This window comes from Lepisma saccharinum, chromosome 18 (assembly GCF_977018435.1).
Source record: "Lepisma saccharinum chromosome 18, izLepSacc3.1, whole genome shotgun sequence".
Lineage (NCBI taxonomy): Eukaryota > Metazoa > Arthropoda > Insecta > Zygentoma > Lepismatidae > Lepisma > Lepisma saccharinum.
This window is the reverse complement of record NC_139246.1, coordinates 13,682,585-13,702,511: the sequence shown is the minus strand read 5'-3', so window position 1 is coordinate 13,702,511 and position 19,927 is coordinate 13,682,585. Positions and strand designations below refer to the sequence as shown.

Sequence of the window (19,927 nt, the reverse complement as noted above, 5' to 3'; positions counted from 1 at the left end):
GCCAAGGGTCCCAGGTTAGAATCCCAGTGTTCTTTGTTAGTGTCCCTCCGTCAATTTCATCATATCGTCACTAATCCTCATTGAAGTGGTAGAAAAGAGACTAAATAACAAAAATACAAAAGGACCAAATTGTACAATCTTGTCCATATGGGATATGGAAACCAAGATTGTATCAGGCTCCAAATTCAACCTGTCCCAAAATAAAATCCAGAAAGGCCCTAACGAGAATAAATCTCCACCACATAACACACCCATTTATAAACCCATGCCTCTACAGCCCGTAAGGGCCTTGGCCTATCTCCTGACTGCCAGTCTCCCTCTCACAATCCTACCTAGAGGTGTCAAGATCTTCAACCAGTAATGGGGTGACATGTGGTCAGCACGTCGAACCCCCAGCCGTTATAGGATATATCCGTGACCGGGTTACGCTACTCACTCGTAGCTCCTCAATTTCCTCATGACGGTGGGTTGCCACTGGTCCTACACACAGGCTGAAAACCCAGAGACTGAACCCAGGCAGACTCGAACCCACCCATCCCGCAGTCAGAGTCCAAAGCACAGCACCTTAGGAGGCCGCGGAGGAAGACAACACACCCATTTAGTGTATAAAAATATGACCACTCTCCATGAAGATTCCTAAAGCTAAAAATGTATTATCAGATCTTAATCCACACACATACACCATATTATATGTAAGAATGGTATGTATCTTTATAATGTTATTAAATATAAAAATAAATTACTAAATATTTAAAAATACCTTATTTTTAATACACATAAAGGAATTAATTTCTTACTTTTTTATTTATCAGAAATTTATGAAGAAGCAAACTAATTCCTTTACTAACTGGTATGGTTAAAGCTATCAACAAATTACAAAATAGTTGGAATAGTTTTATTATGTGTAGGTTTTTGTTTACTTTTAGTTTTCTATTCATATAAATCAATTAGATTCATAGTTTTATTTGCCTTGCATTTTTATTTACATTTTATTGTGTGAATGTTGTTATTGGTGTAAAGCTGTTAATGACTTTTTGAGAGAGAGAGAGAGAGAGAGAGAGAGAGAGAGAGAGAGAGAGAGAAATAAAGACTAAAATTGGTAAACGCTGTAAGTGCCAAAATAATTCAAACACCGTTTTCCACGTTAAACTGTGCAATGTGCAATGCTTTATAATGTGCTAAACGTGAAAAGTGACTGGTAGCCCTCCAAGTAGTTCAAAGGGCGTGTAAAGAGGTCACTAGTGTGAACGTTCTTACGGGCTGATGTGCGGAACGATGCGATTTCCCAACACTTTCGCTTTTGGCACTTACAACGTTTACCACTTTTAGTCCTCAAATCATGCAACACTCAAAAATTCAATACTACGTGTGTGTCTTCGTTTTTATCGATAGATAAATACCATACAAGAGCGGTATATTTGAGTTCAAAACTAATTGCTTATCTTCGTTGTTATAACAAAGACTCCCCACTGGACATTTTTCGTGGGAGCGGATTTCTGAGGATAAGATTGTTGGTGGGGGAAATCCCCCTGTTCCCACCAGGATTTCGCACCCTGGAGTAAGGATAGTTTACTTTCTCTTGGTAGACAAAGCTTAGCATTAATAGGTTGTAGTGCGCCGGTAAAAAGTGTGGGATGCAACTACCCAATAATCGCCCCACTGCTGATCACTCTTGGAGAAAATGACTAGAACAATAAATCTTCAACTAATCTAGCGATTGGCAGCCGCTAATTATAGGTTCCCAAGAGGCTGACCCTATCTGGCCTTCCTCTTCTAGTTTTTTAGAAGAATATTTTGACCATCAACAAATTCTGTATTGACTTTCGAACTGTGAGAATTTTTGTGTACCTCTCTGCCCCTTCAACAGCGTGCCCCCATTTTTTTTTCTGGTGTTGCTACTGTAGTTAAAATAGTTATGAGAGTCCATAGGATCAGAATTTAACTCTTTTTCCAGCACATAAAATCGAGACGAATCGAGTCAATTGTTATGTGTGTGAATGGAATCGTGGACAACGGAACAGAAAGGCTCTAACTATCAGGAGAAGTCGTAAAAAGTCACAGGACCGCAGAAATGTATAGCTCGAACACCCACACTTGACATTCCAATGCAACAGAAAATAAAATCCGTGATTATGGTTTCTCCCTAGAATTCTTATCCAACGTTACAGATCATACACGAAGCAAATGATTGATTTGGTTTATTTTACTTTGCTTTTCTGCCATTATTGATAATCCCGAAACTTGTTTAATTGTTTAAGTGTACAAGATGTTTTGCAACCAACTACCAGTTCAAGTTAGTGAAAATCAATGTTGCCAGCAAATTTTCTATAAAATTTTCGACGTTCCGAGGAAATTTTTCCAAAATTTCACCTTTCTTCGATGTACTGATTGGACCAGCCTACCTGTAACTTGTGTAATCATACAGTATAATAGTTACTAAATAACAATTCAATATAAATGGTTCTGTAGTTGGTTGCAAAGGGACATTCACAAATAACATCCATCACCAGGTCGGGATTCGAGCCCAGGACCCTTGGCGTCATAGCGCGTTGTGCTACCCACTCCGCCACGGGAGTCGGCGAAGCGCAGCATAGCAGCTCAAGAACATAGGATAGGATAACTCACTCACACTCACACTCACGGTGTAATGGTGCAGTGAAACAGTGGCGGATCCAGAAGTTACAGTTTTGAGAGACGAATTTCAGTCTGCTAGAGTTGACGAGCTGTATCTTTGCGGGTGAACCCTGCCCAAGCCCGGCTGCGCAGTAGCAAGGGGGAGGAGCTACCGGCTGCGCGTCATTATCCTTGCGTTCTGTCCATGCTGTCGACCACCCAAAGGGCGATTAGGTGGCAACTACATAAACGCATCTCTCTCACACTCTGCGCGGAGTAGCCAAGGCCACCTCCAAAGATACAGCTCGTCAACTCTACCTCATCTCGCCGAAGAATGAATTCTAAGCTACACTTCCATTGTTTTACATAAACAGTACATAGTACTGTAAACAGGAAACTAGCTGACTACTATATTTTAGAGATTAGAGTATTGTTTTGCAAAAGTAGGGTCCAGAACTGTCATAGATGGTTGTTATTGTATGCCTTTATCATGATTCCTTCCATTGCCGCGGTAAACTGAAAGATCACATAGGACGAGTGAAGTGAATAAACAAAAACGTATTCTCTCAAGATGTGTCGGGTTGGGGCTCCCTGCCATTAGCGGCGCGAAGTTTAATCACCCAGGGGTGGGGAATGAAATTTAGGGGGTGCGATGTTCAACTTTTAGTAAGCATGTATGACAAGGGCGCTCGTAGAATTTCTTCTCATGGGACAGAATAAGATTTCACATCTTGCCCTTCAGTCATAGCGTAGCGTTCCAGCCTTTGGAACGCTGTGATCAAACCTAGGGATGTAACCTCTAAGGATGTAACTCACGCCCACAATCAGGCTTGTACCCAGGATTTTTTTAAGGGAGGGGCCAGATCTGTGTTATAATATATAACTGAGTTTCGCAATTATTATTACAATAAAGAATTCTAAATGTGTAAATGTGAGTTAAGCCATAGCCCGCTACGAAGGATCGTAGCGGACTATGGTTAACCAAAGAGAGAGAGAGAGAGAGAGAGAGAGAGAGAGAGAGAGAGAGAGAGAGAGAGAGAGAGAGAGAGAGAGAGTGAGAGATTTTCACTTGATAACCAGTAGCGGCGATCGATTGGCAAAACTGAGGAAGAAGGACAATTTATTTTCTCTTGGTGGACAAGTTTGAGTTTTTGTTTTAGGCCCACTCTTATTCACAGATAGACTAATTGGGACTGGAACTACAGTTTGAAGTGGGATCCGAACCACTATGACCCCCCCCCCCCATTCCCTGCCACTGCTGGTAGCCTCGCATCACCGGTTATAAAACTGAAAGTACCCAAAATCGTAGGCTGCAGACTTCTGGAGACCGCCTCTCTACACAACAAACACATTCATTTACGCAAGGACAAAATTGAAAATTTTACCTGTTTCAAAAATAGATGTTATTTTCGTAGCTTTGTATAAATTCACATATAAAAATTTCATGGCTCGAGGGGGGGGGGTCATGGCCCCTCCCCTGGGTACGGGCCTGCCCACAATAGCAACACTTGATGGTAGAGACTGCCCTGAAGGGGTCAGGTGTGAAATATCTAGCTTATCATTTGGTAATAAATTGGAAAATTCATGTTTTACATTTAAGCCCCTATCACACGGAACTGGATTTCTAGTTGGAATGCCCTAATTGGCGCTGAACTAACTTTCTAGGTAGCAATCATGGCCGCCTGGCTGACTGCTTTGGAGGAATAGGACATGTTCTAATTGCTACTTGCTTTCCTCGACTGGGTTCTGTGGAACAGCCAATCAGAGCAAAGTTTCGCCATGTGAAGATAATCTGCGAGTGTGCAAAGGAGCGTTTTTGTCTATGGTTTCCGAGTGTTACTCCAGTATGAAAGGCGCGTTGAATTACCATCTATGCCGAGTGCACGGTGTTTACATTTGAAACAACTAAAATATGCTTCCATAAGTGTACAGTAAACGTTGTAAAGTATGTATTTAAGAACGCCATTGTTTTGTACCTAATAATGTTTTATACGAAACGTTATTCCTCTCGGTTGAATAGTTATCGCCTTTTAAAAATGTGAAGTGATACATTGTTTACTTCTCACGCGGCCGCCATTACAACTTCCCTCGTATGGAAACAAAAGTCTATCGACAAGTACGCTAATAAGTATCGCGTGAGGCGAAAACTAGCAAATTGATAGCAAGTCCAGCACCAACTAGGGCATACCTACTGGAGTTCCCGTTCCGTGTGATGCGGGCTTTACACACTTCTGACTGAGCAAGTGGGAATGGCAGATACGGTGAAGATAACTTATCCCTGTTCGGGAACAAAATAAAGCTATTGCTCAAGCTCCTGTCCTCTTGACGATTACCAGCAAAAATACCCCGTTCTACCTTTCTCACCTCTTTTTGTGTCCTCTACCTGACCTCTCCTGACTCTCCTAAAGGCAGGCGCCCTCGCAGTTTCCTGTATAAAACTCTTATTCTACATATTCAGAGCAAGTGCTGACAAGTTTTGCCAGCTAGCTTTATTCGCCACCGGACAGGGATGTTACGATCTCCCTCTCACCAAACAATTTCCACAATTGAAATGAAAAAAAATATATATGAATGTCTGCCATTCCCCAAAATTTAAAATAGTATAATTTTATTGCACAAAAGGTTACATAAAAAAATGAAACTATATGTTAAATTTACCACCAAAAAATAAAGTAGAAAACAGAATTAAAGCTCAGAGCCTGACATCTATAAATGACAGTTCTTTGAGACACACACGCTGGAAAAGTTTATTTTCACAGCATACATAGGGAACTGACATGGACGAGCGGAGGATTTTTCCCAGGGAGAAGCAAGAACAGCTGCCTCACTTCAATACCTAACATTCGGTGCTCAACTTGACGGCATGACTTAATATGACACTGCAAGAGTTAAGTGTTTTCGGAGAGTTAAGTGTTTTCGGTAGAACATAGGTAGTACGGAAGAAAATTAAAGTGTGCGCAAATGATTCGGATCGAACATTAAACTGTAGGTCCAGGATTAGTATATCATAAGTATAAAGTGTGAATAAATCACATTTTTAACAGTATTTCCAAGCCAGTTAAACATACTGATCATCAAAACATTTAAGTCTTGAAAGATATATTTTTCGGTGACTCGAGAGGACTGGACCAATAGACGCAAGAGACGGAAAGTGAATGCATGGAGGGGAAATCGCTACTGCAGCTACCAGCAGTTTGCAGCAACGCGCACTGCTTTACTCCGCCCACTCGCCTCCTCCCCTTCTATGCCTTATTCTACAGTTTCCTGAGATAGAGTGCAGGAATGCTCACATTTGACAGAATGTCACGACTTCATTATGCTCGACTGACTGTCTTTTGGAGGTCAGCGCACTGGTACCCGTTCACGTGCATTCGCGCATGAAACGCGTCCGTTGTTTCAATTCATACCCGTTTGGTTGGATACGTTTAGCGCCAAGGTGAATGGAAGTGTTAACTAAAGCCGAAGAAAGAAGAAGACAAACGTGCGAAAGAGCGTTGCAAATCATCCGCTAGGACTAGCAAAGAAGTATATGGTTCGATATAGTTGAAGCCCTGATTCGAACGCCACTTTACTTCAAAGGAAGTTCCGAAAGACCAGTTCCCTCTGTTAAGCCAGTCTCACACGGCAAAGGTAATAGTAGACCTCACGGCGAAGTGGGTTAGAAACCCTGCGTGCTTCAGGGCAGCTTTGATAAGGCACCTGAATTGTCTCGAGCTGAACTAGGAAGTGGGCGATTTTTAATCCTCAAGGCCATTCTGCAAAACGAATGCCAGAAGAGGTTTGTGTGTGGATTTGCTGGGTGATGATAAGTGGACATGTTCTTGTTTTCTGTTTTCGTTATTTTACGTTGCTTTGCTACCTCTGGAATTTGAATGACGAATAGAGTGATTTGATGAACTCAAAAGCCAACCCCGTGGCAAATTGGTTAGCGTAACATGCTTCAAAGTCGAATAGCTGGGTTTAGAACCTGGTCTTCATCCCACCTCCACCTATCACATCTTTAATATTTATTATCGAAATTAACGGAGACTGGTAGAACAATGCCGTGAAATAACAAAAAACTAATAATACTTAAATATACAACACGCTTCCAGTTAATGTAAAATTATACAATTTTCTCTGTTTCTCACAAAATGACGGCATATCCAAAGATATAGAAATAGGTCTATTAAATTATAGATGATAACTTTTCATTACATTCACAATATTAGATATTTACAATTATGATATTTCATATATTTAATTAATTAATTAAAAGAACTAGGCAAAATATGTTCTCAATCAACTTGCTTAGTATATTAAGTACATTTAACTTCCAATCAAAAAGGATGTCGAAATAAAGTAAGTAATTTATTTAAATGCTTTTCCTTTTCCCAAATTTTAGTGCATTCTTGCGTACTCATTTGGGCTCTAATGATTAGATAAGATAATCAGATAATCAGAAACATGCCCACTAGTCAGTGGCGTGGCGTGGATTTTTAAAAGTGTTACCGGTTATCAGTAGGACATTTAAGGGAGACTTGGGCGCCTACCCACCTCATGCCCCCCCCCCCCAATGTCTTCCAAGTAGTTCATATAATATTAATCTGGTACGTATGCAATTCAATACTAGATTTTGGTAAAGTTATTAATCAGGAAAAAAAAATGTTGACATAAGGACTAAAGTGAAATCGCAAACATTGGTTGTTGACACAATAATACGTAATTTGATACTTACAGAAACATCGAAGGCTACTTATAGAGCAGATCAATCCGACTTTGAAAATAGTTATATGATGCTGGGATCCCGGGTTCGAAACCTAGCTTGGGCATGGGCGTTTGTGATGTCTATTCATCAATTTAATCATATCATCACTCATCCCCATCTTCGCAAATTAGCCAAAAGTGGCACAAGCGAAGCAAAATCAATCAAATCAAAAAACTTCTATGATGCTGTCATAAAGAGAAGTTTTTCATTTGAATTTGAATTTTTGGGTGCGTCATGGTCATGGTCCATGTTATCCACATCTGAATTCGACACGCTTTTTTTTTTCCACCCGAAAATAGAGTACATGGCCAACAAAAGAGTTTAGAAAACTGCACACATCCACATAACCACGGATAGTCGTTATACCACGAAACATTGAAATGTCGGTCATATCCAGCAGACGACTTGGTTTTTAAATCGTTCAAAATAGGCTTTGGCCTCCCTTTCGCCACAATTTCGATGTTTTCTGCAAAATAACGAACCGAAAGATTGCTTCAAAATATCTTCTATCGCACGATTACACACACTGTCCAGATAGGATGAACCCGCCACCTCGGAACTCGGAGCAAGCTTCATAAATTAATTGACAATGCCCGAAAATAAAACATAAAGACGAAAGACACCAGTCACAAAACTCCCACTGCACAGCCCCTCCCACAAACCGTTGTTTACTTTTGTAACACGTGAAGCACCCTCCTTGCCCCCTCCCCTCTCAGCATCGGCCCTTCCCCAATATTTCCTTCGGAACCTGCAAGAAGTCCAGTTCTACTAATGTTGCCATCTTAGTTCTTTTGAAACCAGATTTGCCCAAATCGCGAAACATTTTCGTTTCAAATAAGACGTATGTAGAGTAGATGTAGTCTTCATCTGTTTCGTAACTACTCCCACTCCCATGTTTCGCTAAATCCACTGAAATCTCATTTCTGACACCACTACTATTTCGTATATTTTACGTCCTTTGCTACCTTTAAGGCTTTCGCTTTATAGGATAATCGTGACGATGACGATGCGTGGTGAATTATTGAAATAAAATTATTATTTCTTTGTGTATGCAATTATTAATTTTTATAACTATGTAAGTAAAATAATAACAACGAACATTGAGATAACCATTTCTTGCTGAGGATTCGAACCTGCGACACCTGACAATTCAGAGCGTGCTAAGATAACAATCGTAAAAATATGCTTGTAAGTATTGTTTTCACCCAAAAACAGTTCTACCACCTCAAAAACATTGCTTCAATCCGAAATTATTGCATTCCTGCGACAACGTATGTCAATGTCAATCTGTATTATCAACAATTATCACAAATTCCAGTAACCGAAATAATATTATATGTGTGAAATATAGAATTTTAGGTTGACATTTTTAGAAGGACAGCGGACCCCTTGACCATACCCATCCCTCTCCTCTCCTTCTCGTCCATGATGTCGAAGAAGGACAAAGAGGACTTTCATAATCACTGATATTTAGTGTAAATACAAAATATCACTTGGTAGTTTGCTTTTGCCCCAGTGTGATTTGATTTTTTAAAATTTTGATTTGGCGATTTAAGTCCACTTCATGAACAGTAATGCTAATCGGGACAGTTTAAAGTTGGATCCGAACCACTTGTATCTCCACCGGGTATCGAACCCGGAATCCCTTGATTATAAGGCGGCGACGCTACTAACACTGCGCCATCGTTCCCCAGTGTGACTGGACACCTTCAGAGTAAGATAGACCCGATTAGGCGACTTAGCTCTTTTCTGTCAATTGAATATGGCAACACTGGTATGTTTCCTGTAAGGATCACCGGCAACTGCGCCGGCTGAACAGCCCGCCTCCTCCTCCCGCCATAACAGTCTTTACCGCTACGCCAAGTCTTCCTTTGGTGGGCTCAGGGCCCATCCCTCATGTTGCCTGTGGAGCGTACCGGATCAGTCCTCCTCTTCGCTTTTGCCGGTGTCAGAAAAAATGTCAGTCTGCAATGTTTACTTTACGACAATATTACCAGTTTATGTACGTAATAATATTTTAAGACAGGTTCTTCAATTCTTTATATTTTAGTGTTACCTGCGGTAACAGCGGCTACATGCACGCCACGCCTCTGCCACTAGTGCTTAGAGTTACTAAATAACTTTGTCAAAATTTCCAAACTTAGTAGAGGCCACTATTTTTTTTGTTATGATTTACAAACGAGTTTTGTTAATTCAAACATTTTTTTTCTGTGTACATGTAGAAATTAAGGAGGTTAATTAGCCATTTAAGTCAGGGTGCTATATTCTTAGGGGACGGGAATTTTCTCCCACCAACAGTCTTCTCCTAAAACTTCCCCTTCACAAGAGATTTTCAAGGGGAAGAGATTTTGTTAAAACAACAAAGATAATCAATTAGCTTTGACTTCACATTTACTTTACTATGGATAATATTAAAAATACACGCCTCTCTGTTTGTGAATCATCTTATATGCATTCTCTGCCAATCTGCCCTTCTATCTGTAAAGAGACTGTTTTCAGATCTACGCCAAGAACAATATATGCACAATATAAGAAAGCAAGACAAATATAAGTATGAAATCCATTCACTGGCGTACGCAGAGGGAGGGCTGATGGGACTACAACCCCCTCCGAAATTGAGAAAATAATTTTCAAATAAAACAGCGAATAACTCGGGAAAAACCAGAGTGGTATATGCAACCTATCCCCTTAAAATTACTCCCGATTACCATATTTGAGTGTGGAGAGTTTTTAATACACGAAATATCTTACTGTGTATGTCGTTTGCCTAGAAAGCAGCTATGTACTGTCCACCTTTACAATCCCAGCCCCTCCCGAAAAAAAAATCCTGCGTACGCCAGTGAATCCAATTGATTTATATTAATAGCAAGCAAAAACTAATTCAACTATTTTGTAATTTATGGACATTTTAAACCATTTTGTAAAGGAATTAGTTTACTGCATTATAAATACCTGATACACACACACACACACACACACACACATATTATATATATATATATATATATATATATATATATATATATATATATATATACACACACACACACACACTATATGGAAGAAAGTCATTGGACACCCCGGTTTCAACTCTGAAACGAACTCCTCATGGAAAAGAGAGTACAGACGGGTATATATACGGCAGCAGGAGGCTTCTCAGATCATTCGCTGATAAAATGACGGACAGGAAAGAGCTTAGCATGTTTGAAAGAGGGATCATAGTAGGCTGCTCCATAGGAGGCATGAGTATACGTAGCATAGATGATGCCCGACAGGTCCCTAAATCAACTGTAACCTTTGTCATGAAGAAGTGGAAGGAAAAGGGACACTGCAGCAATGCACCACGAAGTGGAAGACCAACAAAATTGGACGGCCCGGACAGAAGAGTGCTGAAGAGGAAGATTCGTAAAAACAGGACCCGTCCGATGCATTCGATTGCAAAAGAGTTTCAAAGTGCGACCAATTTGATTGTTTCGACCAAGACACTTCTCAAGGAGGTCCATGCGCTCGGTTATCATGGTCGAGCAGCTGCCCACAAGCCCCTGATAACAAAAAACAATAAACGGCAGAGACTACGCTGGTGTAAAGAGCGGAGAAACTGGACGGTGGAGAAATGGCGGAAGGTCCTATGGAGCGATTAATCATGCTTCACACTGTTTCGATCAGATGGGAGAGTGTGGGTATGGCGAACGTCTGTTACCTGAGTGTGTAGTGCCCACAGTGAAATATGGTTGGTGGCGCCATCATGTTCTGGGGTTGTTTCAGCTGGCATCCCGTGGGTCCACTGGTACCGGTGTATGGCCACATGACGTCTGCATCCTACCGAGATATTCTCGACAACTTCATGCTCCCCATGTTGTGGCATTTGTATGGAAACGAAGGATGTGTGTTCCAGGACGATAATGCCACTTGTCATGTTTCCAGGGCTACCATGGAGTGGTATGCAGAAAATAATGTCACCCAACTGGATTGGCCTGCTCAGAGCCCTGACCTCAACCCTATCGAACATCTATGGGACGAACTGGAGCACCGATTGAGGTCGCGATCGCCTCGCCCTTCTACACTTTCAGGGGTTGGTGACTGTACTGCAGGAGGAATGACGGAATATCCCACTCGGTGTACTACACGACCTTGTGGCCAGTTTACCACGACAAGTAGCTGCTGTTATCGCTGCCAAAAGTGGACCGACCTCCTATTGATTGCAAGAAAACTGAAGGTATCCGCTGACATGTGGTGTCCAATGACTTTCTTCCACATAGTGTATATATATAACATTTATTTTATGTTTAATATACATATTTTTAAATATTTAGTTATTACTTTTGTATGTAATTTCATAATAAATATGTATATAATTATTCATATATGTGTGTGTGTGGGGGGGGGGGTGTAAATTAAGATCTTCCTTCCCCCATCAGTCTTCAATGATTTCGCATTCTGATTTAGGTTCTGTAAGCTAGGGCTAGGGAATATTTGCAATTTTATATCGGATCGGTATAATAGCAGTTATCGGTAAATTTTATAGACTTTAGAAAATTATATAGAGTTATACCTAACCTTAATTATACAATAATACCCTTTCCTCTTCGTCTCACAACGACGCCACTGCAATATAAGAATACTCACAGATGTTTAAACAACTAAAGGAGTAACAGGAATACAATAACATCTACGCGAGTCCTTTATTTTCGGTAGTTACCGCCTAACGAAGGGTAAGGAATTTAAAATCACGATCTCCATAGCTCTTAACCAAGATTGAGAATGTCATTATACCTACAACTAACACGTGCCGACTCTTGTGACCTTCTGTGACAATAGAATCAAGGGCAATGCCATGCGGAACGAGATTGGTGCTACCCTACGAGCTTCATTGCAACGAGATTTGTATAATAAGAAGGTCACAGAGCACGGTACTGGGAGTAGCATATACCTGCATGTAAAAGTCAAGAGAAAATTCATTTGAAATTATACACAATTCACATGTTAATATGTATTTATTCGTGGCCACCATTACGATGTGAGGCCCTGAAAGAACTATATTCGCAAGAGCCTTACGTAAGTTTGCAGGAGATACGTTTCCGTTTCCGTATATTTCACTATACAATCATTATCATCATCATTTAATGCTTACCTACCTTTTATGATAATTATTATGTCGTGCGTATGCAAGCACTGCAAAAGTTGGCTGGAGAAATGAAGGGCTAAGATTTGCAATTTCCGATGCTATGAAAACTAGTCTGTCTCGGGAATCTGTGGAGCAAGGCCGCGTAAAACGGTAGAGAAGGGGAGCAAACGAGTGGGCGGAGCGAAGCAGAACGTGCTGCTGCAAACGGCTGGTAGCTGCAGTCGCGTTGTCCCTCCAAACAATATCTTTCCTTATCACGCGTTCATTGGTCGAGCCCTCTCGAGTCACTACTGCGCCTGCTCCATACATCCCCGAGACAGAGTTTAGTCTAACAGGGGGACAATTACTGAAAAGTTACATACTGCAAAATAATAAATGTGTTAAATATTTCAAATAAATGAGATTTTATAGATAGTAATTAAATCAAGAATACTCCGTGCGCAATGCGGCCCCAGTGGCGGAGTGGTTAGCACCTCGCGCTACGACGCCAAGGGTCCCGGGTTCGAATCCCGGCCTGGGCATGGATGTTTGTGAGTGTCCATTCATCAATTTCATCATATCATCACTCTTCCTCATCTTCGCAAATTAGCCAAATGTGGCACAGAAAGTGAAGTAAAATAAAGCAAATCAATCAATCAATCGGTGCGCAATGTTAAAAGTTTTGGAGAACAAGCTACAGGGTAGATTCATATTAGAGGTGGCATATTTCATTGCTAGAAATTTTTACAACCGTCTCTATTTTCTTCATTTTGAAGTCATTTTCAAAACTGGTTCACGAACAGAACAATTGTTATTATTTTCTAAAAACTTGTTGAAGTTGTTCGCGTAGCCATTATCAAAAGATGTTTCCTATAAGTTTCAATGCAGGTACCCGCATTATAAATATTGATAATGTTTAAAAAGAAAGGTTGCTTCCTACAAATATTTTTCAGGTTAAGTTCACCATCTTTGTCATTCTCCTCTTTCTTGATTAAAATTCTTTTTTTAAATTATATTAGCATAATAACTTAGCCATGTGCCTCGCGAAGGGGATTTAAACTTCTAGACGGTGCTAGGTGGGAAGGGGTTCTTGCGCACCCCCTTGTATTCGGTCCAGCACCCCCTTCCTCATCCACGCCCCTAATTTTTAACTCAATAGTAAAACAAAAGCAATAAATCAATATTCATGAAATCAATTTACCATAGCACACATTGCAATAAAGTGATATCCATGTCCAAAATGCAGTTCAGTCCCGATTGGTCTGTGAATAATATAACGATTATTTTATGCAGTTAATATTAATTATTATGTTCTCTTTCATTAGCGATATTTATTAGTATTTGAAAATAAAATCCTTAGGAAAATATTTGGACCTAAAAGGGATGAGGAGACAGGTAGCGGAGAACGTTACATAATTTAGAACTGGATAACATGTATTCATGTCCAGATATTATTAGATTAATTAAATCAAGAAGACTTAGGTGGGCAGGTCATGTGGCACGAATGGGAGAGGAAAGAGGAGTTTACAGGATTCTTGTTGGGAAGCCTGATGGTAAGAGACCTGTAGGAAGGCCAAGACGAAGATGGAGAGATGGAGTGATAACGTTGAGATGGACTAAAGGAATTCGTTAGGGATTGAAAATATTAATCTTGCCCAGGATAGGGACAGATGGAAGGCTTGTGTTGCTGCAGCCACAAACCTTCGGGTTTAAGAAGGCTAGAGAGTTAGTTAAGTATTAAATACTATACTTTTCAATATGTTTACCACAAACTGTTACTACTTATTGTTATAAAAGATGAAAAGCATAAGTGTATCCATACTACACACAAATAATAAGATTGTCTACAGTATGTATAACGAACAACGAACTCCTCATAGTACGTTCCTCGCCACATCCGCACCCCATAGATCCTCGATCTTGGCACCACCTATGCTCAAACCATAATCGTCCCCGTGGCTGAGTATGGGTAAGGATGCTCTTTGTGAGTGTTCATCAATTTAATTATATCACCCCCCACCTCATCGTCGCGATTAACCAAAAGTTTTTAAACATAAAAACTTTATTGCAAAATTAGTTTACGCTGTGAAAATCTGTGCGATGCCGTACTGTATGTATTGTTTATACTTATATGAATTTGGAGATTCGAGATTAGAGTGCTGCAATGAGCGTTTTTTGCTCGACCGGCAAATAGTTCGCACGGACGACGCTAGATAGCGTTAGGAACTGACAGCTCTTCGATCACCATGACGTCACGAGCGAATTTCGCTCGAACAGGCAAAACGATCAGTATACTCTCGAAACCCAGTAGTTCACGTGTAACCGTAATTTTTCTGTAGTATTGGCCATTCAAACATGGATCGTGAAGTGTAAGGCGCAGTGAAATTGAAACTGAAGTGAACAGTCATCATTTTCATGTTAAAATGTAATTTAGTCCATCTTTACAACACATAGCAATGCATGAAAATGAATAGATGATTATGAGCTGAAACTACCAGGTACTCTATTCGAGACGAAACTGCTCTTCGAGATAAGTTATTTACAACCCTTAACATTCGTCTCGTTCCGATACCATCCCTAACCGCATCCCTCCACACCCCTCTTAATCGGATACTGAAACCAGGGGTTGCTCGTTGTTATGTGCAGTACGTATGCGCAGTCGTCCGTGGATGCATTACGTCATCTGGGAAGAATTGGGTTTGGTGCGGGGCATATACAGATGTCACGGTATCTAGTGACATGTAAACGCAGTTCGATATAAATTATTTTTTGTCTATTGATTCATTTGATGCACAAACATGAAAGTGTGAGGTTTGATTTATTTTGTGAATAAACTTGTATCCGAGCCAGACGTCGGGAGTTGGGAGATGGGGTTTTTCTTGAGTGACAGCCGCCGCTTAGAACATGACATATTTGCACCAACGCGGAGATAAGGAAAGATTATTTTCGCCGCTACCGGGCTCGAGTCGCAGCAGGCGTTCGAACCCATGTTCACGGATGACCAGGAAAACCAGCGGGAGCACAAGCCTGTAAGGATCCAGGACGCGTCGCCGACCGCGCCTTTCAAGACAATGGAGAGAGGTCATTTCCATCCCCTCTGAAACAGAAGCCAAGCCACTTGAGCGTCATTTTCAACGGAAGAATTCGAATCTCTTATATATAGGCAGTACTATGATTCCAGAAACAGTTTTTACCCGGATTTCATAGAGAGAGCATCTCCGCGCTACACTCTCGCGTGATCATTGCTTTGTGTCCGTGAACTTTGTTTCCTTACGTGCTGTGAGCGACTTGCGGATAGGGAGTTACCAGTGTGCGCCTTATTTTGGTGAAGATTACGCGGTGATTTGTTTTTGCCAATCGTGGACTACATAAGGATGGAGGGCTAAAGAAGATAGAGAAGGGGGGCGTCGCTTCCCTGACGCCTGCAACGACGCCGAAGCCAGTCAGACGACGCCAAAACCAAACACTGCCCAAAGCCCGAAGGACGCTTTCAGATCGACGTCCCAACCAAAGCCCGAAGGACGTTTCCAGATCGACGTTCCAACCGAAGCTAATTACCAGAGAAAGAGAGGGAAGGATGATACCAGAACGACGCCGATCGAAGCCCCGTCACCAGAGAGAGAGATTGAAGGACGACTCCAGAACGACGCCGATCGAAGCCAGAGGGAGAGATTGAAGGACGACTCCAGAACGACGCTTCCAGAACGACGCCGAATCGAAGCCAGTCACCAGAGAGATTCCGAACCGGCGCGAGACCACGTACACCCGACGCTAGTGACAAGAGGAACGCCCGAAGTTCTGAGGAGGTGCAAGTACACCATATCGTCGCAATTATTCTTCGTCGCGATCGACCTTGGAGGACAATTTCGCCACAAAGGAACCGTGTGCAAGTCCCGCGTCCAGGGGAGATGAATGACCACGCCATGTAGCAGAGTCTGGTACAGTATACTTCAGAGGGTCTCATGTCCATGTAAACGTGCGTCGTTAGTATCAACACCGTACAGTTAGCGCCGAAGTCTCACTTATTCGCAAAGTTACTCAGGAAACCCCAAACCTAGCCCCCGCGTCTGATAATTTTTGGTATTGTTATAAAAAAAGGGTAATTTCATGTTCAGATGTTCTAATTTAATTGTCTGCATTCAGGGTTAGAAGCTCCATTTCATTTCTTTAATATTTAGTATAAATGGTCAAAGTGTGCTCCTTTTCTTGTGTAACCGACCGCCCCGTCGCGCCATTTAACTTGTCAATAGTTGACTGATGAGTCCTTTTTAATTGTGGAAAGCGTAGTTGTTTTTATTGCAAGGTCGTGTGCGTGAAATAGTATTATTTGTTGCATAGTGGTTTTCGATGTAATTTTTGCTCGCGCCGACGATTGATTTGTGTATTTCCGGCAGCTGGAGCCAATTAAGTTTTTGCATCCCTATGTAATTGTGTAGTTGTTCTCATTGGACGAGAGAGGCTTATGTGTAAAACCCCCGTCCGAGAAACTTGTATAATGTCGTCCTTACGACTGGATGCATACGTTCATTGGAACGAAAGATATAACCACGCCGACCCAATTGTCTTAGTTAACCGCTTTCCGAGGGCTGGCACTTAAGTTAATTTAAAAGAGCACAGGAGCTGGCAGACGAATGTCCTAAATTCACATAAAGGTTTAAAAATTAAAAGGAATGATATGTTAATGATATCCATGATTTGTATCCATACTTCACATGTAAAAATACCTCATGTGTGTGAAAGAGAGATAGAGTGAATGTTGTGAGAGTGAGGAGGCTTTGTAAACAGTTGTTGATTGCAATATTCTTTTGTTGTTACAATATATATTCACTTTTTACCGTTCGTCAGTGTTGATATTTGACGTTTTTCAGGTACCAGATATTATGCTATTAGTGTTTTATGATTGTTCGAATCTACATATCAAAGGTAAACAAAACAGTGTAACTTTTCAAGGTATTAATCTCCGCCTCGCAATAGTATGACAATAAACGACCGTCTCAGTACCGAACTTGATAACTGGACCGTGAGTCACGACCGTTTTCCCGTACACATAACGACGTTTGGCCCCGTGCCGGGGTATGATTGACACGTCATTTCGGGGAACGTGAGTGCACTCGTTACATTTGGCGCCGCGAACATGGGACGGCAACTTTTGTCATTCCTTTTCAAGAAAACCAGGTTGCGAGAGCGGTAGAAATTTCATTGTTGTATACGTCATGCATAAAATTCTTGTGTTAGGTTCCTGGTTATTTGTGTGTTTTTCGTTTTGTATTTCGAGGGTTATTTTCATGTATTTGTCGTAGGTTCACGTGTAAGGACACGTTATTGGGCGTAATTGGTAACAATAGGGCAGATATTTTTTTCGGCGAAAGCAGCAAGGGCAGCTGCATAGGGCATTTTTTATGTACTTTTTGTGTACTATTTTTGGTTGTTGGCGTAATTTATGGCATCAGGCTGAGTTGCGGGATAAGGGATTCCCGACGGACCTCCTTTTTCTTTTTATGTATCGATTTGTAATTCACATTTTGTGTGAGCTCGCGTAAGTTTGCGTAACTGTTCCAAAGTGCGACAGAAAATCGAGCAGATATTTAGCGAAAGGCCTTCATGAGATTAAGAAATCGTCGTATAGACTGTTTGAACAAGAGTGACGTCATGATGGTTTGCGAGGCTTGTGGAAAGGAATTTGTTGATTTCGAAATCGACAGCGAGGGGGCCAGACCGGCTTGTCTTCAGTGCAAGGGCCCGTTGGAAATGGAAAGGGAGATACCAAGTGCCCAAGGGGGTACATCGTCACGTGCGGACAGCGACCACAGCAAGGAACAGGATGACGTAGGAAGTGGCAGTGTTGCCAACCAATTCCAGCTGATCCTCCAGGTGCTCCAAGGAATGCGGACCGAGATGCAGACGATGTTCCAAGGAATGGAAACCAGGATGCAAACCATGTTCCAGGGATTGCAGACCGAGACGCAGACCAACATCCAGGGGTTGGAAACCAGGATGCAGACCGACGTACGAGGGATGGGAGAACGCCTCCAAGGAACAGTTCGCGCCTCCGGAGAAGAAATGACGCAACAACTTCTCCCAACGATCCAAGAATCCGAGGCTCAAATCAAACCCAGGACCGAGGAGACCGACGCTCGCATCATGGATCAAGGAGCCAAGGTGGCAACACTGGCGCAGAGCGTACGTGAACGAGAAGGAGCCTTGCAACACATCGGCCAGCAAAGTGCACAGCTGGAGTTCCTTTGCAATCGGAGCAACGATGCCCTCGAGCGGCAAGTGCAGCGAGCAGCGAACCCAGCGGAAGGGAATTCCAAGAAGATAAAGGGAATCGAGGAAAAACTACAACAATTGAACGTAGCCGACGTTCCGGGATCACCGCGAGAGCCGGCAGCTATGACGTCATCGCAGCCAGCTGAAGTTCCTTCGCCTTCAAGAAGCGCGAGTGACGCAAGGCCGACTACAGGTGTCAACCGAGGAAGCGAAGTGGAATCGGTACTACATCTTCCATCGCCGCGACCGTTCGAAGCCCAAACTTCAAGCCAGGACGACATACGGCCTGAACCACCGTCCGCGGAGAGAGCTTTGTTCCCGCCCGAATATGAGAAAAACTTCAAGAAGTTCTCCGGGGACGTCAGGATATCGCCGTCTGCCCTCGTCGAGGAATTCGAAGCAACAGCCCGGGAGTTAGGACTGGCGGATGGAGAGCGATTGCTTGTACTGAAAGGCTGGGTGCAAGATCGAACACAGAACAAGCTGGATCGGAATGAAAGACACTTTCATTCGTACTCGGCGTTTAGGGAAGCCTTCCTGACGCACTTTCCACGCTCTATGCAAGTGAAGGGGAAGATCAAGAAGTCGTTTTTCATGTACGACGGGCCGTATTTTTGCAGAGAACTGCAAAAGGTGGAACTGCTCCGACGAAAAGCGCCAAGAGTGGTTAGCGCGATATAAAAGCACGAGCGAGTCTTTGGTTTGAATTCTGATCAGGATGTGAGGTACATTTATCCCATTTTTGTGTAAATTATTCAGAGTGCATAAAATGTATATTTATTATGTAAATTGGAGGTATCAATTATATCATGTGTTTTGTGTTATCGAACTGGTTTACTTTTCTTGTACAGGGTGTTAAAAAATTTGTAGTCAAAATTTCATGCCCTTGATTAGTAAAAAAAATTTTATTCGCCTACAGAATTTTTTGATCGGAAGGAGGGCGAGATGTCACGGTATCTAGTGACATGTAAACGCAGTTCGATATAAATTATTTTTTGTCTATTGATTCATTTGATGCACAAACATGAAAGTGTGAGGTTTGATTTATTTTGTGAATAAACTTGTATCCGAGCCAGACGTCGGGAGTTGGGAGATGGGGTTTTTCTTGAGTGACAGCCGCCGCTTAGAACATGACATATTTGCACCAACGCGGAGATAAGGAAAGATTATTTTCGCCGCTACCGGGCTCGAGT

The 19,927-nt window shown here is 41.9% G+C and overlaps 1 protein-coding gene across 1 annotated transcript in view; it reads right to left on the bottom strand.

Annotated features, from left to right (window-relative positions):
- Positions 1-19,927, bottom strand: part of LOC146002664 (solute carrier family 13 member 2-like) — a 97,628-nt gene that overhangs the window by 16,026 nt on the left and 61,675 nt on the right. The window lies entirely within an intron of this gene.